We start from the raw sequence: 8,473 nt of genomic DNA, 5'->3' as shown, positions 1-8,473 counted from the left end.
GCCCAATTCCCCCATTCCTACTGGAAATTTTCTATTTTGTACTTAAAATGTTAAAGAACTCCTCCTGAAATCTGTGCTTGGGATGCAGGAATCTAAATTATTTGAAAGACGGTGCTATATAAACGCTCTTTGTAAAAGTTCCTAGAGGAGTGGTCCTCAGACTTCAGCAAACATCGAAACTGCCTGGGGATCCCAAATGCTGATTCTGAGACGCCTCCAGAGTCTAAGGTTGGATCCGTATTTTTAACAAGGACTCTAGAAGATTCTGAGAATTTTTTAAAAAATTTTTAATGTTTATTTGTACTGGGGAGAGGGAGAGAAAGAGAGTAAGTGTGCAAGCAGGGGAGGGGCAGAGTGAGAGAGACAGAGACAGAATCTGAACCAGGCTCCAGGCTCTGAGCTGTCAGCACAGAGCCCAACACGGGGCTCAGATTAATGAGCCATGAGATCATGACCTGAGCTGAAGTTGGATGCTTAACCTACTGAGCCACCCAGGCTCCCCGATTCTGAGCATTTTTTTTTTTTTTTTTAGAGATGGATCTGTTATTTAATTAGGTTCTTTGTAAGAAATTTAGAACACCAATTTGTGAGGGTAAACTCCATTCGTGAGAGCAAACACAGCGGAGGTAGCCCTGAAGCTGAGGAACGGCTTTGATTTTTGGCAGAATTTGCGAGTCCACAGCTTTCTGATCAACCTTGCGCTGCTCTGTAATCTCATATTTCTCTTTCTCCGTGTCGAAGATCTCACCTTCCTGGTGTCTGGGCTTACGCAGCTTCCTCTTCTTGAAGTAAGCATCAGTGAGGTGTTTGGGGATTTTCACATTGCTGATATCAATTTTGGTGGAGGTGGCAATGACAAATTTCTGGTGTGTTCTACGCAGAGGAACTCGATTAAGGGACAGAGGTCCAGTCACAAGTAGCAAGCCACTGCTCAGTTGCTTCAGGAAAACCACTCTCTTGCCTCTGTGGCGCCCAGTGAGGATGATCAAAATGGTCCCAGGAGTGATGCTAGCTCGCAGTTTCCTCACATGCTGACTAAAAGGTTTTTTGCCGTGGCTCAACAGCTTCCGAGGCACATCTTCAGTAGGATAATACCTAGGCATTTTGCGAAGTTTAACCACTCGGGTACCACCATTCTTGTCACCACCAACTGGTTTTGTGACAGTAGCAAGAACCTTCTTCTTTTTCTTTTCAATCCTGGATTTAGCTGCTGAATACTTCCTCTTGTACATGGCCTTTCTCGAATACATAGCCGATCGGGAATACCTGCCAATTCCTCTGACTAGGACAGGGTTTCGGCTGCAGTGGGGCTTCCCCTTCTTTGGCGTTTTAGCCTTGGGGTTACCCTTCTTAACCTTGCCACCAGCATCAGCCTTCTTGGCTTCAGGTTTCTTCTCCTTAGCATCCGGCTTCTCAGCTTTTTCGCCCGCCATCTTGCAAGATGGGAAAGAGCGATTCTGAGCATTTTTAACAAGGACTCTAGAAGATTCTATGGTGACTAGTCCGTGGGTCATAATTGTGAAAGTACGTTGCCATGATTCATTAGAAACATCTGGAAAAAGCACTTTAGAGATAAAATGTGTGTGGCTTTAGCGAAAAAGAATCTTTCAAAGTGTAAATCATAGAACTGTTTACCTAATTATCATGAGAATTTCAATGGTTTCTGGGTGGGGAGAAGGTGATCTCTCCTGAGTCACCAAACTCCCAGTGAAGACCGCCGTGTGCCAGAAGTTGGGCTGAAGGCAAGGGACACAGAGATGAGTAAGATGTACTTCTAGTCCTCGAGAAGCTTATCGTCCAGGGAAGGAATTCAGTTGGTGATCGCTGCTGTGCAATTCACACTCGCTGCCTAGCTAAGGCTGACCACAACTAGTTGGACAATCGTGGACAAGTTGATGAGCTTCTCCAGGGCTCCGTGGGGAAGAGAAAACAGGAGGCAGAGGCTAACTCAACAATACTTCCGGTTTCTTCCCGCTCTAAAAAAGTCTATGATTCTACCTACACCCCTACTTAAGTAGCCATGCCCAAAATCTCTTCCAAGTAAGTACATAGAACAGACCTAATTGTGAAAGATTTCATATCTTATGATCCTTTTTAAGAATGAAATTGCATCCTATTCAGGAAGCACTAACCAGAATGGAAAACAAAACCTCATATCCAGGGGTCTTAATCTAGAATCTCTCCGAAAGGTGCCCAGGAGAAATGTAGATCTTTTCCTGAATATACAGACTGTCATCCTCAAGTATTCTACATAAGGCCTGGAATGTTTGCCTTCAAGAATACTGAGCTCATTTACATTTCCTTTCAAAATAACTTTCTTTGTGCCGACTCATAGTGAGGACCAGTGAAAAGAAACCCCTTTCAAACCTTATGGGAATTAGATATTTCTAAGAAAACCTCACCTTAAAACCATTCTCTCCCACAATACAGGCTTTAAAGCAGCACACTCCACAGTAGCTATTTGCTTCACGGTGGGACTCACCAAGTATTTCTCTTGCATAAACTTTTGTTGCATCATAAACGAAATGTTACATATAAGCCATTATCTTTACATATTTTTTCAGAAACACAAAATAATAGCTAATATGTACTCAATGCTTTGTGAGGTGATGGCCAAAATCCTGGATGTGTTTTGGTTTATTAATGCTAGAAGAAAACTCCCAAGCTAGGTATTATTTTTCCCCATTTTACGGGTGGGAAAAAATAGGTTCCAAGCGATAGAATAACTCGTCTGAGTTCACACGACAATACAGCCAGAGAGTCTGGAGGCCAGAATGTACGCTGTTACTTACAACACGATACCTTGCAAGAACAGAACCTGAGACACAGCAGGTGTTAGAACGGGAAACTAAGGTCAACAGCCAGCTTGACCTTCTCTTCAGGCTCCCCAAGGTGATGACTCCTTGGCATGATCTGTTTTGACCTTTGAGGTCCATCTAATCCTAACCCGATTGAAATTTGAAAGTTAAAACATAGTATCGCCCTCGAGATACAGTCAGCCTCCATTAATTCACAGCTTTCGAACCTTCCATCATTTCTGTACCCTCCGTATGATTTTCCCCATGTTCATGTATCACCTAAACTACTTCATGCTTAATTTACTTAATATTTCCTTCGAAATCATCTACTTTATTTCAAAAGGATCATTTAATATCTTTGAATTCACTGGGTGCTGTGCTAGTTATATTTTTTCTAACTAACTTTAAAATAAATATATAGCCACTGAAATTCAAAACCCATTCTGAGATCGTTTCTTAAGATACTCGTGGCAGGGACACACTGCCACTGAAGTCTGTGGCTTCCAGAATGATGTCAGTTAAAAGGTATCAACAACAAGGTCTTTACTGGAAGCCGGTAGGAACCTTGTATTTGTGGAATGTCTTTACTGATAAACACAAATGCAAGGACAGGTTCCCCCAACCATCTGTGCCTTTTAAACCCCAACCAACTGTCTTGAAGAAAAACGAAGAAATACATATGTTCCCAGGGAACAGTGTTTGCAACCCTGTCATGTACAATTTGTCTTCACGTTAAATGTAATACGGTATCTCATTTGGCATTAGATCTTATTAAGCTCTATTTTCCCCCCAAACTGCGCTTTTTCTAACTTCCGTATATTTGGGTTGACTTTGGAAGGGAAACGTCCACTGTTGGATGGAGGGCAGGGTTTTAAGGTCTCCACTGGTCTGGGAACTAAGTTACTGACACTTGGATCTCTCCCGATTCCTGTGAAAAGAAATTCCCATCAAAGAAATGGTTTTTATCATAGCCTGTCATCCCAGCAACAAGAATATAAAGGACCGAAGGCAGAAACTATGGCCAAATTCCGTTCACTCACTTTCTTATCATCCTTATAGAATCAGACTTATTCATAGTTCTTGGTGTCCTGAGAGCTGGTTAATCCCTCGAAAGAAAAAAGGTGACGAGCCAGAAAATAGATGAATCGCTAGTTAGTGTGGACAACTGTGAGGTCACACTTCCTGCTGATCTTGTAGGCATTTCTTTTAATGTTTATTTGTTTAGAGAGAGAGAGCAGGAGTGAGCAGGGGAGGGGCAGAGAGAGAGGGAGAGAGAGAATCCCAAGCAGGCTCCGTGCTGTCAGTACAGAGCCCAATGTGGGGCTTGATCCCACAAATTGTGAGATCATGACCTGAGCTGAAATCGAGAGTCAGATGCTTAACTGACTGAGCCACCCAGGTGCCCCTGACCTTGTAGGAAATTTTAGAATGTACCGAAGAAGCAGGAGAAAGGTATGAACCCAGGAAGGGGGGGGGGGAGATAAGGAGAGCATCTGATATATTTCTCTATAATTGTCATCTTTATTTCACATAAAAAGGAGTCTTAGACTCTAACAATGGAAAAGAGAACTGCACCACCTTTTAGTTTTATAATTCATGCTACCATTTTACTCTGTTTTGAAGAGACAAATGATATTATAACATTCTTAAATCACTTTAGGCTTAAATTTATGTTAGGAAGGTAAACCGTGATCACTGATGGTTTCATAATAAGTTTAATTTCCACTCAGCCTCTCTTTACAAGACCACAGAACTCATTCCTTAAATTGAAATCCCATAAGCATCCGTTAAAATTACATCCAAAAGAACAGTCACCTTTTGCTTTAAGTGTTTAAAGTCAGCCTGTCAGTACTGTTGGAGGGGACACTCTAGGGAGTTGAATAGAACTCCTCAGCAGATTGGCAATAAATCACATGATGCAGGCAAACAACGACTTCAGGATTTCAGAGATAAATTGTAAAAACCTATGAAAACACAATGTGACCTGATGGATAGACAGAATTTTGCCCTCAACTACAGTGCCATAGATGCCAAAGTAACCCACAGAGTGGTGTTTTCCCACCTGCATGGAGTTTTGGAAAATTGAGTTACTTGCTTGCATTTAAAAATTGGGAGAGGGGAGCCCGGGTGGCTCAGCCGGTTAAGCATCCAACTTCGGCTCAGGTCATGATCTCACGGTTCATGAGTTCAAGCCCCACATCGGGCTCTGTGGAGCCTGGAGCTTGCTTCAGATTCTATGTCCCCCACTCTCTCTGCCCCTCTCCAGCTCACGCTCTGTCTCTATCTTTCTCAAAAATAAATAAATGTTAAAAAATTATTTTAATAAAATAAAGATAAAAATTGGGAGAGTTCACAGAAAATGTGGATTTCCATCTACACTTTAAAAACTCATTTCTGGCTGAGAATGCAAGCTGGTGCAGCCACTCTGGAAAACAGCATGGAGGTTCCTCAAAAAACTAAAAATAGAACTACCCTACAACCCAGCAATGGCACTACTAGGCATTTATCCACAGGATACAGGTGTGCTGTTTCAAAGGGACACATGCACCCCCATGTTTATAGCAGCACTATCAACAATAGCCAAAGGATGGAAAGAGCCCAAATGTCCATTGATGGATTAATGGATAAAGAAGATGTGGTATATATATACAATGGGGTATTACTCGGCGATCAAAAAGAATGAAATCTTGCCATTTGCAACTACGTGGATGGAACTGAAGGGTATTATGCAAAGCAAAATTAGTCAGAGAAAGGCAAAAATCATATGACTTCACTCATATGAGGACTTGAAGAGACAAAACACATGAACAGAAGGGAAGGGAAACAAAAATAATATAAAAACAGGGAGGGGGACAAAACAGAAGAGACTCTAAATATGGAGAACAAACTGAGGGTTGCTGGAGGGGTTGTGGGAGGGGGGATGGGCTAAATGGGGAAGAGGCTTAAGGAATCTACTGAAATCATTGTTGCACTATATGCTAACTAATTTGGATGTAAATTTTTAAAACTAAAAAATTAAATTAAAAAAAACTGCTAGGAGAAATCTAAAAGAAAACTAAAATCATGTAGGGGCACCTGGGTGGCTCAGTCGGTTAAGTGTCCGACTTTGGCTCAGGTCATGATCTCATGGTTCATGAGTTCAAGCCCTGCATCAGGTTCTCTGTTGTCAGCACAGAACCCGCTTCAGCTCCTCTGTCCCCCTCTCTCTGCTCTTCCCCTGCTGGCACGCTCTATTTACAGATTGAAAATCGGTATTTACAAATACAGAAGTGTAGATCTATTAGAGTAGTGAATTTACATATAATGCCTGAATTTGATTTTAATAGAATAAACTGAGGTATAAAGGAAAACTAAAAGAAAGAAAGAAAGAAAGAAAGAAAGACCAAAAGAAAGAATGAAAGAAAGAAAGAAAGAAAGAAAAAACAAAAACTCATTTCTGGCAACACTGCATCCACCTTCCAGCAAGGTCAGAGAGAGAGGGAGACAGGGAGACAGGATAAGTCCAACTGGTGACAGAATAAAGAGAGTCCCTGGGAAGTCACCCATTCTGTCCGTGGCCAAGCAGGTGCTAATACTGGCCTCTATCCTTCTTAGGAGGTGGGTAATTTTGCCAACAGTGTGTTTCTGGGAGCGATTAGATTGTCCAACTCTGCCATGAGTTACAGACACCATCAAAAATTTTCAGACAAGTTAGAAGCCAACTCAGAAGCTATCTTTCCAGAGTTCCCAAGAGGCCATTCAAGTGCAAGTTGGGAACACATACAAATGTGCAACTACAAACAATGATGTGCAAGACACCACATTTTTCGCTTCTTTAATGTTTGTTTCTTTTTGAGAGAGAGAGAGAGAGAGAGAGACAGAGTGCACACGAGGGAGTGGCAGAGAGAGAGGGAGACACAGAATCCAAAGCAGGCTTCAGGCTCTGAGCTGTCAGCACAGGGCCCGATGCAGGACAGAACACACAAACCGTGAGATCATGACCTGAGCCGAAGTCAGATGCTTAACCAACTGAGCCACCCAGATGTCCCTCATTTCTTTAAATCAACTCAAATGCAGGTAGCACCTGCTAAGTAAGCACCATCACCACACAGAATATGGCTGTGACAGGGTCGGGATTATCGAGCATGATGGCAGTGCACAGGGGACAACCCTTGCTCCCAGGGGACCCCTACAGACTCACCATGAGAAGCCCTCTCTCCCAGGAGAGAAGGTAGACTTTTGCTCTCATCTAGTGTCCGGGAAGCCATCTCACCCGTGTTCAGTGGCCGTCCCGGGGGAGTGCCATCATGGGCCGTGATTCAAAAGGGCACTAGGTGGGTATTGGACCAGTGCCTCTGGCCTGTTTCTCAGAGTGAACTCATCAATTGATCTGATCAGACGCCAGCACAGGGAACAGGAAGGAGATATTGGAAATCTATGGCCAAGTGGCTGTGGGAAAGGGTAGCTAAGTGAAAAAAGCAATTTGCAGAGAGTACATGTGTGAAGAAAATAGCTGGAAGGACGCACATCAAATGTCAACACTGACCCTCAGGGAATGCATGGGAGTAAAGACAGCGACTATGGCTAACTACATTGTAGCTCACACAGTCTGCTCGCCTCGGGTTTCCTACAGCCAGCATGCATTGCTTTCATAATTATAAAAGCTTTTTGAATCAAACATTTATAAAATATCAAGTATAAGATATTCTTATATAAGGGGTGCCTGGGTGTGTCGGTCGGTTAAGCGTCAGACTCTTGATTTCAGCTCAGGTCCTGGTCTCATGGTTCGTGAGTCTGAGCCCCGTGTTGGGCTCTGCACTGACGGGGGGAGCCTGCTTGGGATTTTCTCTCTCTCCCTCACTCTCTGCCCCTTCCCTACTCTCTCTCTCTCTTCCTCTCTCTCTCTCAAAATAGATTTTAAAATTTTTTAAAGATATTCTTACATAATACATGCTATATGTAGGAATATATGCACTAAAAAAGCTTGTCTCTGGGTGGTGGAATGGTGAGTAATTGTTTCCTCCTTTATAATCATCTGTATCCTCCAAATGTTCTACTTTGAAGTAATTAAGTAAATTTAACAGTACATTTTAAGATAAATTTTGTATCTTAAATCATCTCTCACCTTCACCTTCTCACCCCTAAAAATTTTAATTAAAACAGAAACCTCTCCTTGCCTCCCTGCCCCACCCTGCTGATTTCCCACATATTGTGTCCCTACATTTCGTCACTCACAGCTGTCCATCCCATGACAACCTCTCTTGACGTGGTCAGTCAGTGACAACATTTCAAACAGAATCCCAGCATTAAAACTGGCTCAGAAGGAAACCTGGAGAGGCAGCAAGCTCTTAAAAGTCATGTTCATTGTGTTCCCTCGATGTCCCAAATGTGCACATCCACTGTGTTGAGAAGATCTTCCGCTCAAAATTCATGTTCTTTGATTCAAAGCATATTGGCCATAAGCATATGGAGGTGAATACAGAGCATCAGGTAAAGAGAACCCTCCCCTCAAAAAAGTTCTATTTTTTTATATTCCCAGACAGGGGCTGTTGGAGCTTCAAATGGGTTTATCTAGAGTAAATTCTTGGTAAAGAATGGGCAAATCTTCACTAGATAATGAGGCTGAAGGATGTGTCACCCCCGCTCATGAAAGCTATTCCTGGAGCTCATCCTAAATCCTATAAACCTCTGATAAA

The 8,473-nt window shown here is 42.6% G+C and overlaps 1 pseudogene; it reads right to left on the bottom strand.

The window, feature by feature from the left end:
• Positions 1-510: 510 nt before the first annotated feature.
• LOC125933007 (60S ribosomal protein L6-like) lies at positions 511-1,454 on the bottom strand (annotated as a pseudogene).
• Positions 1,455-8,473: the final 7,019 nt, after the last annotated feature.

Source organism: Panthera uncia, chromosome D2 (genome assembly GCF_023721935.1).
Source record: "Panthera uncia isolate 11264 chromosome D2, Puncia_PCG_1.0, whole genome shotgun sequence".
Lineage (NCBI taxonomy): Eukaryota > Metazoa > Chordata > Mammalia > Carnivora > Felidae > Panthera > Panthera uncia.
This window is presented reverse-complemented; position numbering and strand designations above follow the sequence as displayed.